Source organism: Neopelma chrysocephalum, unplaced genomic scaffold (genome assembly GCF_003984885.1).
Source record: "Neopelma chrysocephalum unplaced genomic scaffold, ASM398488v2 Primary Assembly neopelma1_24, whole genome shotgun sequence".
Taxonomy (NCBI): domain Eukaryota; kingdom Metazoa; phylum Chordata; class Aves; order Passeriformes; family Pipridae; genus Neopelma; species Neopelma chrysocephalum.
In genome coordinates this window covers 7,359,594-7,375,346 of record NW_020897693.1, presented here as the reverse complement: position 1 = coordinate 7,375,346, position 15,753 = coordinate 7,359,594, and the positions used below count along the sequence as shown (strand labels likewise).

Sequence of the window (15,753 nt, the reverse complement as noted above, 5' to 3'; positions counted from 1 at the left end):
CTGAGGGTGCCTCTCGCAGCCTGCGGCCGGCGGCAACCCACGCTGAGGAGCGGCAGCGGGGCCGGGGGGTCCCCATCGCTGCCCGCCAGCCCATCACCCACCCGGGCCGAGCGCGGGGCCCTCGCCCCCGGGGCAGCACTGCGGCAGCGGCCCTGGCCCGCCCGGGGGCTGGCCCGGCTGCTCCCGCCCGCTGCCTGCCTGTTTCATTCATGCTTTCTCCTTCGCCATCTCCCTCTCCGGCTGAGGGGAAACGGGAGCGCGCGTGGGCGGCCGCTGGAAGGCTCCCTGTCAGTCAAGCGGCCGAGCTGAAAAGAAGGCGAGCGAGGGAGAAGGAGGGAGAACAGCTTTCCCGGGGGAGGAGGCGGCTGTTGTCGCTGCCAGCCTCACAGCCCTTCCCGGGGGCATCTGCAGAGACGGAGAGGGGGGGGAAGGCGGGAACGGTTTTGCACTACAGACCTTCCTGCTTGGGGAGAGAACGGCTCTTTCCTGCCGCTCGTCACCTGTCCCCCCCCTTCGGCACACACACACACTCAGCGGCGACGGGGCAGGGGGCGACAGTCGCCCTGTCTGGCGGAGGGGCTGGTGCCCCCGGCGCTGGGGGGGCTGCCCGTATCTGGCTGCCGGGGGCTGCGGGGGCGGCGTGCGGGAGAGACGAGCCCAGCGGGTGTCAAAGGCGGGTGGGTACGTGGGGCGGCGTGTCCCCCTCATCTCCCCCCGGGGCTGGGGAACTTCCCGGGGCTGAGGGGCGCTCCGTAGTGCCAACACCAACCGCAGCACTGGGGGGGGGGGGGCGGGGGGGGGGGTTCGGGGGGCGGGCTGGGGGCAAGTGGAACGGCTTCGGGCGGGGGGCGGCCCCGCAGCGGGCTGAGGTGGGCTGGCGCTCGGTACCGGCAGGGGAGGGGAGCGGAGCGGAGCGGGCGGCTGCCAGTGGTGCGGTGCAGCGGGGCTGGGGGCTCGGCGCGGGAGAAAAGACCCACTGATCCCCTCCCCGCGTCGCAGCGGGCGGCGCTGCCTTTGTGCTCCCTCCGCACCTGAGCGCCGGGCTGGGAGGGACGGCGCAGGTGGGGGCGGGCACCGGAGGCAGCGGCGGCGCATCCCCGGAGCCGGGGCGGCGAGGTAAGGCAAGGCAAGGCTGTGCCGTGCTGCGGCGGCCGCTCCCGGGGCTGCGGGGAGCGGCTGCACGCCGGGGGCTGCGCCTCCGGGCGGCGGGGGCGGCGGGCGGGACAGGTCTCCCTTGCTTGGCTTTTCCTGGAGCCGCTTCCTATTTCGTCCTGCTGCACGGAGAGAGATGCAACAGCGGCAGCCCGGTCCCCCGGGGAAGGTCGGGTTTTGGAGGTGGGCGAGCCGCATCAGCCCGGCCGGTGCGCGGAGGGGCTGCCGGGCGAGGGGCTGGGGCCGGGGGGAGCAGCCGGCGGCGCGTTCGCGTTCCCGCTCCCGCGGGCAGGGCTGGGGGGGCCGCACACCGGAGGCGCCCGCTCCGCTCTCCCGCTGCCCGCCGGGCGCAGGGCCCGGGGCGCGGTGGCGGCGTGCACAGGGCCAGGGGTTTTCTCCCGTTTTCCCCCACCTAAGAACGCCAAGATCCGCGGAGCAGACGCCGGTGTACGCGCTTAGCGGATCTTGCTTGCGAAGGGGTGGGAGATTCGGGGGAGGCTGCTTCAAACCGGCACAGTCGGTAGCTAACTACCGGCTGCAGTTAAAATTTTAGCAGCAGCAACAGCTTTGCGATGCTTTCCGGGAATACTGCTGTCTGAGAGCTGATGTTCCAGGCAGCCCGTGGTACGCTGCCGCTTTCTACTAGATGGCAGTGCTGAGAGCGGGATAGTTGCCGTGGTAGGTAATAAAGTGCTGGGAAGCTGGAGACTTGTGTGCAGCTGGATTTTGGTGGAGTTATGGGTGGAACAGAAGACAATTCACATCTGCCCTGTGAGCTCATTTGCAATTAAGACGATTTTTTTCAAACCTTACATATGGTTATCTTGTTATTCAATCACGTTTTGGTTAGACTGCGATTGTTACATTATGTTAGAAAGGAAAAAAGAAATTTGGTAGGTTAAGCTCTTTTTACGAAGTTGCCAAGGTTCGGATCCAGCTCTGCTGGCTGCCACCTGATCGGCAAAGATTTGCAGCTGATGATCAGATTCTGTGCTTGTGTTACAGCAATACATTACAGATTCAGAAGAAACGAGGCTTTATTACCCTCTTTTTTTAATTTCATGTCGTATATACTGAGGAAGCATTTTTTTTTTATTTGATCACAATGTTAGTCAGTTTGACATGATAAATCCTTTGTTGTATGAATTATGCAGTTAATGGCTCAGGTTCCAATATTGGACAGACCTAGGGCTCACGTTGGTTTCAGAAGTTGTGTGGTACATGACAGAGTGCTGAATTTTACCGTGTAGAATATCTGAAGTAAATTTTCTCACTGTTTACCCTACATTTCCAGTTTGTTCCTTTGGAGTAGCAGAATGCAATGATTTTTGCCAATGTTTTTATTGATATATTTGAATTAGGGTTGTATGTCGAAAGCCAAGGATTGTTCAGGGGCTCAATATGTGCCCATTGAGAGAGAAAATTTAGCTTGTTGACTTCAATGTGAATAAAATGGACACTAGAACTCTTACTTTACATTTGCATATAATGAGTCTAAACATTTTCAGTAGGTATGTGCAGAAAGGTAAGCACAGCACATTCATTTGTTTTATTCATTTTGTTATAACTGAACAGACATTATTCTTTGTCGTATTTTTTCACTGGTTTGTAGGGGTTTTTTTACTGCTTATTTAGCATTGTTATGGTTTAAGGGATAAGCTTTAAAATATTTGTTACTCCACTGCAGAAAGAGTTGCCAACTGGATGTCATGCATGTAAAACTAGAACAGGAGCCTTTAAATAGCAAAACTATCAATTCAGTAACAATTTAGTGTGATAAATGGCAGAATACACAAAAAGAATGCAAATCTGAACAATTATAACATGCATCTTTTGGTATTGATATTGATAAGGTATAAAGCACAAAAGGAAATAAGCACGTACAACTTTTAAGTACCTAAACTGGTTCGAAAAGGAAGAGCTGTTTTCTATTGTGCAGTTTATGCTTAAAAAAAAAAAAGAAGGCAGAGTAGGGAAAAGATGAGAAGTTTTTACAAGCATCTATTTTGTTTTCTGGACCTCAAAATTCCATTATGTAGGAGGACGCTTTCCAGTATCTGCTTTCTCAGTATCTGGAAAGGCAGATGTTAGTGCAGCACTAGCAATTACACTGACTTGCAGCACAGCAGAATAAAACCCTCTGTTCTGACTTTCTGCCTCTGTCTAAAACAGTCAGCCATATAGCTCTGTTTTGGGCTTGTCAACAGAAGAGATGACGTAGGGAAGTTGAGTTTGTTCAATGAAGGGAGTGAACGTAATGTACAATTAGGAAATCTCTGTTCCAAGAATAAAATGAGTAAATTTGCCTAACAAACTGCATTGAAGAATTCCGTTTGCTTGGGTTTACCTTGCAGTTGTCCACAAACCAATCTTTGCCAGAAGTCAGGTAGTTTTGCTAGGTTTGGTTGCTTGTTCGTTGCCTAACCAAATCACTCTGTCCTTTGGGATGTTGAGTCCAAAGGCAGAAGAAGCAGCAGAGACTAGAGCCCTGCAGGCTTTTGTTGAACAACCTTCCTGACTTGTAGCTTTTTAAAAAGTGCATAACAGAATCCCAACTTCACTAAAATGACTGAGAATTTTGCTCTCACAGTTTCACAGTTCTTTTTCAGTTTGCTTCTTATCCTGTGTGGGCCACAGCAAAATGTGGCTGACATGACCTGAGATTCAACCTACGATAAGGAATGGATTCTTGGTTTAAACTGATGATTATAGAGTTTATCTTTAGTTTTCAGAGATAAAGTGTTTCTGCTTTAGAGAATATTTGAGACTTCCTGCAAACAAAACATGCAAGTGAAATTTAAGAACTGAAGGGTTGATTTGTACTAAAGCATCTTTAGCGGAATAAGACCAGAAGAGATGCAGAGTATGTGTGTGCTATATGTATGTGTGCTACCATATAACAAGTGAGCCCTAATATTTAAGAAAGGCAATGGTTTTGAATATCTCTGGAAGGTGACAGGATTTTTTATCTCACAATGGAGCTCATGCTCTTTTCAGACTCCTCCCTTAGTCCTGTGGAACCAACTTGTCCTGTGATTTTGAGCAACATTTTAAAGAGCTAGTATAGTAATAATCTGCTTGTTAGAAATCAAATTCGAACTCCTGTGTTGTAAGAGTCCTGATTTGTGACCATCTAGAATGACAATAAGTGGTATATTATTGGTTTGTGTCTTTTTTCCTTTTCACCCTTCCTTGTTTGGTGACCTGCTACACGTAACCTGACTCCTAACCTGTTTGGAGCAGGAGAAGCCTTTCCTAACTTGTTTCAGTCGGGCTCAAATCCCTGTTTGCAGCTCCAAGAGATGGGTGTAATAGAAAGTAAAGTCTGACCCTGGTTTAAGGTCATGGGTAGCTGCCCAAAATATTTAGTATTGTTAAGAGTTGGACCTCTAGCATAAAAAAATTGTTTCTTGTTTCTTTGTGATTCAGTATCATAACTGCTTCATACTGTGTTTCACTACAGTGTTTATGGGTATAACAGCTAGATAGTGCAAACTTCTGTATTCTTATAGCAATTCTGACCTGTGGAGACAACTGTATGTGCTAATGGGAACTTTCGTGTTTGACACACACTCACCTTTTAGGTATAAGCAACTCGATTAAGTTACAGAGAGATTGTGACCTCCCTTATCTGTCATCAGATAAACACCTTCAGACTAGCCTTGGCAACCACTTGACAATATAATAAAGCCATTTAGACTGTCTTTTCTAAAAGAATATCTGAGGCTGAACTCGAATAGCAGTGAGTGCTAGAATGAGTGAAAACTGCATGTAATATCTTTTATGTGCATGCATGTGTTTAGCATGGAAACTGTCTTCATAATACTGTGTGTGCAAACTTGGTACTTCTAGATGAGGCATAGTTTCAGGCAGGTTCTGAAAGCTTCAATGAGAAGGTACTAATCCCTGCAGTGTGCAGAGCCTGCTCCTTGCTAGTTATGCCCACTGTCACACCCACAGCTAACATGTCGCTCTCTAAACTGATGTTCTGTGTGCATCCACTGCTTCATCAACCTGCATAAGCTATGACACAGCTAGTCTTAATTACATTGCTTTTAAAAAATCATTCAAATGTAATTCATATATCACTAGAATTGTTCTACCACTCGTTTGTCCACAGCTCATGTTTCATTAAAAGTGCTGATGGGCGCTCAGGACTCTGAAGACAGCAGTTTTGTGCAAGATAAGAATGTTCCTTAAAGAAGGTGATGGGGGGTAGAACTCCAGAGTTCCTGGCAGACACTGACAGCATAAGATGGCACCATAGTCTAGTCTGAAATTGTAAGTCTTAAGGAGGACTCGATGTCCTTGACTTTACAAGGAGTTATTTCACTGAAGAAAATTAATAGTGGGCTAGAAACCACTAGAGTGGACTAGGAGTCTTGGATACTAACACTGCATATGATGCCTTGAAATACATTGCACAACTGTAGCCCCAGTGTTAAATACAAAAACCACCACCATCCTTGGCAGATAAGTGATTGATCACTGCCCTGGGGGGGAAAAAATCAGTGGATATATAGTGGGCAAGTCCAGTGGACTTAGATTTTTCCCTTTCAAAAAGTGGAAGAACCTTATCTCTGCCTTCCGTTTCCATTCATCTTCATTACACAGTACTTGTAAGAAACAATAAATGTAGAAAGAATCTTGCAAAGTGTTTCTATTTGTAAGTAGGCCATTATCAAATGCTGGCTTGCATTCCTACAGTACCCCGAGAGATGAAGGAGATGGATGTATGTCACTGAGAGATGGAGGGCTAATTTACATATGGAAATTTGCTAACATTAGTGCACCAAGCTTATTTTCCATACATGCATGCCTCTTACTGAAACAGGCTGTGAATGTATATATGCCTCAATATTCAGAGTGGCTATTCTGGTAGGTAGCCATGTGTAGACAGATCCTTAGATTAAAATTACTATTCCAGGAGTTGGTGAAATTAAATCTAAACTTAAAGGAAAATAAAACAACAAAAGCAGCCCAATAACAATGCAAGTAGAGGTATAACAAGAGCCCAAAGATCTTCAAAGTACATGTGCTTTGGCAAAGATATGCATTTTCATCTGTGAACCCAATATGAGAATTTAAGGTTAAATATCCTCTTACATCTGCACTCCTTTGTTTATTCAGTATATGTATAGTGAACAGAATACTTTCTATTTAGAAGAATAGACACTTATCTCTTCTCTGTGGTGACCAGTGACAGGACCCAAGCAAATGGCCTGAAGTTGTGTCAGGGGAGGATTTAGGTTGGATATTAGGAAAAAGGTCTTCACCCAGAGGGTGGTTGGGCACTGGAACAGGCTCCTCAGGGAAGTGATCACAGCACCAAGCCTGACAGAGTTCAGGAAGTGTTTGGATGATACTCTCAGACACATGGTGTGACTCTCGGGGATCGTCCTGTGCAGGGCCAGGAGTTGAACTCGATGATTCTTATGGGTACCTTAAGGTATAAATACCAGCATATTCTGTGATTCTATGAATACTTTGTATTTACAGCTGTTTCTTCAGGTAATGATGTATCATTTGTTACTACTGCAGTAGAAAATGACAGACATTTGTTACTTCTTGAAATGTATGTTTATGAAATCAGAACTATACCTAGAAATCACCATGTCCCTAGACCCCATGAGTTCCGTGTGTCTGGAGATGTATATACATTTACTCAAATGCAAGGGATACAGGTAAAGATAACTTTCATCTTATGTGCTATTAAGAATTAGATGTTGAAAATTGGTATAAGAATAGCACTAGTCTGTAAACTGAAGTGAGTAAAGTATAAAATTGTTTTAAATAAATGGCAGAGGAGGAGCAGATGTGGAACGGTGGGGACTATTGATGCAAAACAACAAACAAGATGCTTGTAGGAAATAGTCCTTTCAGAATTGTAGAAATTTTGCTAAAAATCAATGAGCAGTTTAGATTTACTTTGTAATACACAAGGTATAAGTTATGTTTCTCATATCAAGCTCTGAAGTAATTGACAGTTATTTGCACTCTGGGACCACATCAGCCTGTGAAGTCATTGTAAAGGAGAGTCAAAAGATATAACAAATTCAGTGCTGGTGAGATAAAATATATTCTAAAATTGTGATTGAACCTAAATCTAAGCAGAAAATCTTTTCTAAAACAATGTTTTTATTGAGGAGATATAATTTGTGATATTGTGGTCACCTTCAGTTATTTAATTACTTGTTTTTTAATAACCTACCTCAGTTGTTTCTGAGATTCTTAGAAGCAGAAACTCAAAACTTCCACATCCTTGAAGGCTGAACAGGACCATTTATATTTATTAATATTAAGGTTGTACATACCTTCTTTCATTATTGAAACTACACCATACTACTTATTGTTTCATGCATAGCTTAATTCCCTTCTGATTTCATCTCTTAGCAGGGACAGCTTAGATGAATTTAGATATTGAATTCATTTGGACCAATGTATACCTCTCTTTCAAAATGAGGTTGTATCTCTTTTTTTCCTTAATTCCACGCTCCAGAAAATAATGGTCCTTGTGGTTTATACCCTTAGAGAAATGTTTCCTTTTTCCCTGTAGATAGTTGCTACTCCCCTTCAGTGGGAGACCATATTCTGTTTGTAACACTAGAGATGTAATCCTCTAACAGTATCTTAGAGTTTGTTAGAAAAAAAAATGCTGCCATTTTGTAAAGACACAGAGAACATTTTCAGATATCATTGAATAACCAAAAGACTTTTGGGGGAAAAAAGCTCAGAATTTTGCACAGTGAGGGTATTTGTTCTGAATTGTATCTCCCAGTTGCTATAAATAATAACCATTTTCATAATAGATGACTTGCAGTCTGTAAAAGCAGGTCATTCCTATTACTACCTTCTTTCTCTTCCTGCTGTTTCAATGGCGGGAGACTTGTAGCAACCAACAGCATCGCAGACTTTTTTAGGTGGAGGTGACTGCAAGTTCAGGGGAAGGCTCCACTGGTATAACAAGCTTTGTGTCTTTTGGGGAGGTAGGGTTAAAAAAGCTAAACAAACAGTTACCTTGCTTTTTGCAGCCCCATTTGTGCCACCTACCAGCTTGCCTGGACCTCAGCTTCACTTCACTTGTGTAGAACAAGGCTTGTTAAATGAACATTAAGGGGATGGGGAGAAGAGGACTTGAGAAGTTTCTTCTTTGGTTGAGAGAAGTACAAGGGACGAGAACAGTCTATTGAACCTGCTCACTGATCCTGGCTGGTTTCTGAAAACAGGGTTGTGACAGGCAGTCCATGGGTTGTAGGTTGACTATTGTCCTGTGCTGCTCTGGTGACAACACAAACAGCAGAAGATTTTCCACACAGCCACTCTGGAGAACTGTTCTTACAATTCTCTGTTGAGTAGCTGCCTATTCAAAAGGCAGGTCACCGGATCTCCCTGGATGCATTCCATGTTTCTCAATCAGTAATAAAATTTTGCAGCTCATACTGGTGTCCTGGGCTTGAACAAAGTTTGGGCTGTTTAAAATATAGACCTATACTGCCATAAAATAGTACAGAAGGCAAACCATTGCAGGCCTTCTAATGGTAGCGAGAATCCATATGGGCTTGAGATTTCATTTTTCTCTGCTCTTGCAAGATTTAGGTCATAATGTTTAGGTTAGGACACTTAGAAGAAAGCTAGACATCTTGATTCAGCCTCCCTAAGAGAGTACTTGTTTTACCAGAGATATTGTTTGAAGCATTCCCTTGGATATGTGATAGCACTTTTGAATTTACTGAATTACACTTGCTGTTTGTTTTGTGGGGGTTGGTTTGTTTGTTTGTGTTTGTTTTTTATAATATAGGTAAATAAGTTATGCGTAGTATGTGTTTTTTTCAGCATCATCCAGAGATTCTGGGAGCTGGAATCCATTTTATTCATCAGGCAGTACATTTTTTTTCTGATAGTTCTGCATAGTCCTTTTTACTTCTGGAAACAGAGACTTCCTGCTTCCTTCCTGTACTTTGACTGGTTGAGGACAGCTAGATTTGGTTTATTTCTTTCCCAGAATGTCTTCCATTTGGTACTCCAACAGCATCTGTTCCCTCCTTTTCAGTATCAGTTGCAGTGTATATTACCAGCCTGGGGCTTGGCTGTAGCTGTCTCCTTTAGGAGCAGAGCCTCCCTTGCCAGTGGAGATCACTGCCACCATTCCATTACACTGACTGAAGCCTTTGCTCCTTAAGTCTGAGAATAGCAAGCCAGAGAGGTGGAATAATTTAAGTAGTTGACTTGTTTCAATCCTCTTCCAAACATGGAAATCACAGCCTGCAAACATTTGTGAGATGAAATGTTGGCACAGACATGATAATTTCTGTGAAACTGCAGATGTGACTACTTTGTTATGAAACTGCTGGGAGCTTCAAGAATTATTGTAACAAATCCTGTGACTAAAAAGCATATAATGGCTATTTTATTCTGCTGGTGATTGCTTTTGCATCTTCAGTGCCTGTTTAGAATGGTCACATAATTAAAAAAGTTAATGTTTTCTTTTAAATTAGAGGAGGACTTCTCTTATACTTACATGATGCCTGACTTGTCCTGACATACACAAGGAGCTGAGTGCCCAAATGCTATGTGTATTTTAGCCCATTACTTGTTGTCTTAAACCATGTTTTCAGATGCTACTCTGTTCTTTGTGGTAAATTACTGCAAGCACCTGTAATATTCTCCATGCTATGTACATTTGCTAACATCTCAAATTTCTTAATTATGTATTTTATCCCTGAAACAGGCACTGCCATTTGCTCTTTTAACTTTTTTTGAGCTTTATGCATCATGTACAACAGTGTATGACTTGAATTTTTTAGGAAAAAAACATCATCCCTTTGAATTTCCTGTGTGCTCTCCAGCACCCTAACCCCTCAGACTCCTGACTGGAAACACTATAGATCTTGGATGTAGTTTTGACCACTTGCCACAGTTCTCTGTGTTGCCAGTGGGCAGCAGATCACAAACGGAGATTCAGTGGTCCAAAGCTATGTAATGATGAGAGAACCAGAAATTAAAGCAACAGTGTTTTATTTGCAGTGTAGTCTGTGCAGCTCAGAACATCAATTTTCAGTCTGTTATTCTTGAGTGGATTAGATTACATTATATTAGTTTGCATTAGTTTAAATTGAGAACTGTTGCTTTGTGTTAGTCCTGGGCATGACTTTAAAGTCACACTTATTAACTTCAATAAAAGGGATTTTTAACCCAAAAAATTTTGCCAGTTGTAATATACTGATTCAGTCATGATGCTGGTTCCAGTGTTTGGACAGAAGAGCCCACTGTCTGTGCATTCAAGATTTAGAAAAGGATTCTATTCTGCTTGGCAAGCTTGCTTAAAAGTTCCGCTCACACTAACTCTGGCTTCACTGTGTTCTCTCACAGCCTGTTGGTGTTAGTCTGGTGGCCTGGGATTTGTAAAGCTGTGTCTATGCGATTGCTGATTACGCTGGGAAGAGAAGGCAGTCCAAAGCTAGCTGGAATAGCATCTGCTGTCATTTGGGAATTTGCTTTATTAAGGCATCCAGCTTACTCCCTCAGTTGTTGATGCTGAACAGAAGTAAAAACTGAGAGTAAATCTCTGAGCTAATTTACTGTCTGTCCTTGAAGCCGGATGTTTATTCCAGTTTGGAATATCGAGTTTCCTATCTGTGTCTGTAGGCTTTTCTTCCTTATTTTTTTTTTTCCAGGTGATACCAATCTCTGCTACTCTCTGCATGGCTTTCACCCTGTCCATCTGTGTCCGTCAGCTCTCCAGTCCAAGTGTCAGCTCCTCTAGCTGTGTATTTCCCTTCCTCTCAGAAAGAGCTGAGTAACCCTCTGCCACAAAGGCTTCAAACCAGGGAAGTAGAAACCTCCCTCTCCACTACATCCTGTCAGATTAGCAGCTACTGATTTATATTGGTATTGTCCAATTATGAAAGAAGCAGCTTTTTCCCAGCAGCTATAGAATCCCTGGTTTGTGAGGGACTTTATCATGGGCTGAAATGAGCTGATGGCCACCACTACAGGATACATGAAAGTAATTTGCTTCTGGTTTCTTACTCTTTTGCAACTGATTGCTGTGGACATCATTCTGATTCTGAGAACACAGCAGGTATTTGGAAATATCATCTTGATGTACTGGTCCTGGAAAATGCCACATTAATCCATCCATCCATTTTTAGGCCAATTTCCTGGAATATCGAACTTAAGCATTGCGTTTACCTGGTTGTGATTGCCAGTTTTCTTTTTTTTAGGAACTGATGCTTCATAAGTTACTAGAGGTAAAGATGAGCAGAAATCTGAGATCCTGCTAACATGTCAGGCTAGATAAAGCCTTGCTTGCTAATCACAGTGATTTGCATGGTATTGGTCCTTTGTCCTAGAGAAATATTTTTTTTTTCCTGTTGCTCAAGAATTGGTCTCAGACCTTAGATCAGTGTAAATTTCAAAGCTCCTCTGCTGCGCTAATCCCTCGTGCTTTGTTCTGGAGCTGTTAATTGATGATAATTCTGAATGCATAATGCATTTTGTTTGAGGATTTCTAAACCTTTTTCTGGCAGACTATTCTCAGTGACACTGGTTAATGTGTGGAGTGGTTTTGGGGAAGCGAAGGGATTGAAAAGCAGAAGAAGCTGTTTCTCTTTTGTGTCTTTTGTGTGCAGGGGTGCCATGAAAAGCAAGCGTTGGAAAGGGTGAGAGACCGATTGTTCCTTTCCCCCTCTGCACCTGCCAGGCTTTCGCATTTGAAGAGTATGATGCAGTAGCAGGGCCCCATCTGCTGATGTTCCCTTTTATGTGAGATGTTTCCTTAAAGAAGGGGTCTTACCTAAATGACTTTGCTGACCTGTGTTTCTGTGTATATGCCGTATCATATCTGTGGGCGTGTTGTTAACTACTGCACAGAAAAGGAAGAGTGAGAAACCAAGTCAGTGCTAGAGCTGGAGAAAGTAAGCACCCCTTTTAGTTGTACGCTGGTCATAATTGCTAAGCAAGGTTTAGCATCTTCATAAAACTTGGACCAAGATAACTTCAGAAGTTACCCCAAAATGAAGCTTAGTTTCTCTTCATGTTTAACTTCGATAACAGAAATCCCACAGGTGGCAGAGGGAACAAGGTCAGACTAGGTGGTGTTGGCTGGCAAGTTGGGAAATTTCAAGGCCTGTCCACACAGGCCATAGGTTGTTTTTTTTTTGTCTGAAAGGATCCTGATACTCAGCTAGGAGGCAAAAGCTTCTCTTCTGTTTTGATTTGAAATGGTGTCTAGGGAAGAGGAAAACAGTATTGGCAGCAGCTTCTTTTGCTTTGAGCATTATGTCTGTATATTCCCTGAAGAACTCATTAATTTTTAAGGCTGTGGCAGCAATAGGCTAAATGGATACAGTAGTGATACACTGATGGTTTGATATGGTGCATTCATCCTTTTGGGATAACCAGTTCTGCTCCCTTCAGATATGTGCGGCACCCCAAGATCAGTGGGTCAGTTTAACCTGACAAGGCGGCTGTTTAGCAAACAGGAAGATACCATTTGGAAACAAGAACTGTTCTTTCTGGAGCATTGTCTGCCTTCTGATTGAATCCTCCATAAGATTCATTTACCATGACAGTAAACTCTGCCTATTTGTAGAAAGAGGGAAATTATTCATGAAGGTCAGGCTCACCATGGTTTATGCTGGTGGGACAACGGTGTGTGAAACAGACAGGTTCTGAGTTGTGATTTCTCATCAGTAATTGCTAGTCAGGATAAGTGTCAATTGTTGACTTACAGGGTCTTAATGTTAGTATGTCGTGAGCGGATAAGTTTTTCAAATGTGGTGTGCTTTTCAAAAGTGGTAATGTTTCATGTGCATGTTTATGTGGCCCTTTGGTAGCTTGTAATATCCAAATACTTAATACAATTTAGTAAAATTAAGACAATACTGTCCTAATGTGGGAAGTCTTACATCAGACAGGGTGGGGAGCTACTGAGTCCTGACCTAGGACTTGAGCTGTTATATCTAACTTCCTTTCCAAGAAAAGTCATAGCAGGTTGCCACTGCCTCCTGAGCTACAACCTGGACTCTGTGAGAGCCACACTGCTTTTTTTTCAAGGGGAAGGTGCTTTGAAGGGGTAGTAGTCAATGCTGAGCTGCGAGTCAAAAAACCCCAAACAAACAAAAAACCAAAACAAACAAACCCCACAACCCCCCACAAAAACAAACAAACAAAACCAAAACAAAACCAAAAAACCCAACACAACAAGCAGGGGAGGCTGTGGCATGGCCCTGAAGCCCTGGTACCAGTGTGCTGTCACCTGTCACACAGCCACAATGCATGAGGCAGGATAAAAGGGGAATCCTTGCATGCCCCACTGTGGGTTGGCTGGGGTTCACAGGTGGGACAGACCTGGCTGCAGCCAAGGCCTGAGGCACTGAAGGTCATTCTTGGGCATATATGCACCCTTGTGAAGGTAACAGGAGTATTGAAGGATACAAAGTGGTGTATCACAGGACATGGAGAGGCACTCAGGAACAGCAAAGGATGCAAGCAGTCAACCGATGCGCCTCCATTTGGTATTGAAAACACTTACTGGCTTTACGATGAGCTTACCATCCTTATTTTTAACCTTACTGGCCTTACTTGAGTTCTGAGACCATTTAATGCAGACTTGGATGGGCATGAAGTGCCTCTGTCTGCTCTGCCCATTTTCTTAATGATGCCTAATGCTGCTTCCTCTCCCCACTACTGCAATCCATTTCCAAGAACTAGAATTCAGAAGCATGCACTCTGCTCCAGCTGGTGGGGTTGGAAACGGTAGGAATACCAAATTGGATACAGTATGTTTTGTAGTTATAAAAACAATGCCAATACTGTGAAATACACCACATACAGACATCCAGGAAAAAGTAATTGTCCATCTAATGCAAAGTATATTCTGTTCATAAAGCTCTTATATGCTTATTTCATCGTGTTTGCAAGTTTATAGTGCTTATCTCCCAGACCCTGGAGTGTAGATATCTTCAACCTTGTGGTGAAAGAAGGATCACACTCTCTAAACACAGATTAACAGAGAAAGCATAGACAGGCTGTGATCCAGACCACAGAAACAGCTACGAGCTGTAATGCCTATCGGACAAACATGTCCTCAGGCACTGGTGATCCCTCATTCTTTGGGGGGATGCTGGCCACTCGTATGTCCCACTCAGACTAGAGCCAAGGGCTCTTACCACCTCCAAGATTCAGTCTTAAATGCCTGCCAAAATGTTCTCTGCCTTTGGAACTTGAAGTGGTTCAAAGCTTCTCTTTTTTTGTATTTTTAAATTAAAACATGAAATCCAATCTACTGTGGTACTAATATTTTCTCGCCACCTCCCTTCCAGACTGGAATCCTGTATATCATGTTTCAGTAAGCTTCAGGAATGTTTTGCTAACATATAATGAGGGATTTATAACCTAAATGCTGACACAACCTTAACTAGCCTATTGCAAATCTGACAGTATTCATTAAGGACTCTCTAGGGTGCAGTATGCTCCTTGGTGGACTGGGTTCCTGGAAATTTAATGGCAGTTTGTGAATTGGCATCAAATTTTGGTTTTAGTCTATCTCTTGCTACTATAGAAAACAATTTTGGTTCTGACAATGTGAGAGATTCTGTTTTACTTTGCTTTCATGCTGTACTTCAGGAATGAGGATGAGTCAGCTGGTGAAACAGTACAAAGAAAGATTGCTTTGTGTCCACTTACTCTTCTAGAAATTAAGCAGGATATTCGTGCCCAGCTGTCAGTAACCAGTTGAATTCCTGTCTCACCTGTTGGTGAAGCTCAGTTAAGTTCAGAAAAGGCATCTGAGATTTGTGTGTAATTTTAGCTTTGTTTCTGTTCAGTAACTTCATGGAGGTTGAGATGAACATTATATGGTGTTGTGGGATTTACTTAGTTCTTGGTACATCTGGAGACTAGATTATTTTGCTTCATCGCAGAAAAGTGTTGAATTATTTTTATTGTAATATGATACAATATTCTGCACTACTTACACATTATCCATACAGCATCATTGTGCAATAACTTTCTAAATAACTTCATGTACTGACATAGTCATTCTGGAATAGTTATTCTTAAAATACTCATCCTTCTATACTGTGACATAATTTCTATCTGTAGACAAATTCATAAATAGTAAATAGTTCTGGGGAACTCTACCTGTAAGATCCTGGCCTTTGTAGATAAAATATCATCTGAGATCAGCCACCCTAAATTTGTTACTTGCCAAATACCTTCCAGCCACTTCATTTAGATACTTAAGTGAGAACCAATATTTCTTATAAAAATCTAGCTCTTTTTTCCTTTTCTTTTTTTTTTTTAAGAGAGAGTAAATGAGTTAGTGGGTCATTTAAAATGTTTCACTCTAAAAACAACTGTCCCTTTTCAAGCAATTTTATAGATTGAAAATATGCTGCCCTGACCCCTCCAATTTAACATTAGCCTCAAAAATAGCCTAATTTTTTTTTTATTATTGTAGATTACTACTGAAAACCAAAGCTTATTTAGTGATGATATTTTTCTTCTGTGTTTTCTGCTGTGGGTTGACTGACTTGTGGATGTACTTGACTTACACCTTTTGAACTGAATGAATGCTGGGAACCACGACAGTTTTGG

The 15,753-nt window shown here is 43.2% G+C and overlaps 1 protein-coding gene across 5 annotated transcripts in view; it reads left to right on the top strand.

Moving 5' to 3' along the window:
- The first annotated feature begins 840 nt into the window (after nt 1-840).
- Nucleotides 841-15,753, top strand: part of PTPN5 (protein tyrosine phosphatase, non-receptor type 5) — an 82,666-nt gene continuing 67,753 nt past the window's right edge. Inside the window, exon 1 of one of the 5 annotated variants that reach the window (XM_027701786.1) lies at nt 841-869. The gene's annotated coding sequence lies outside the window, so the exon portion shown is untranslated. Of the gene's footprint in view, nt 870-956; nt 1,117-1,209; nt 1,336-11,023; nt 11,234-14,476; nt 14,504-15,753 lie in introns of those variants that run through there. The other 4 variants (XM_027701769.1, XM_027701762.1, XM_027701778.1 and 1 more) reach the window with 4 other exon arrangements.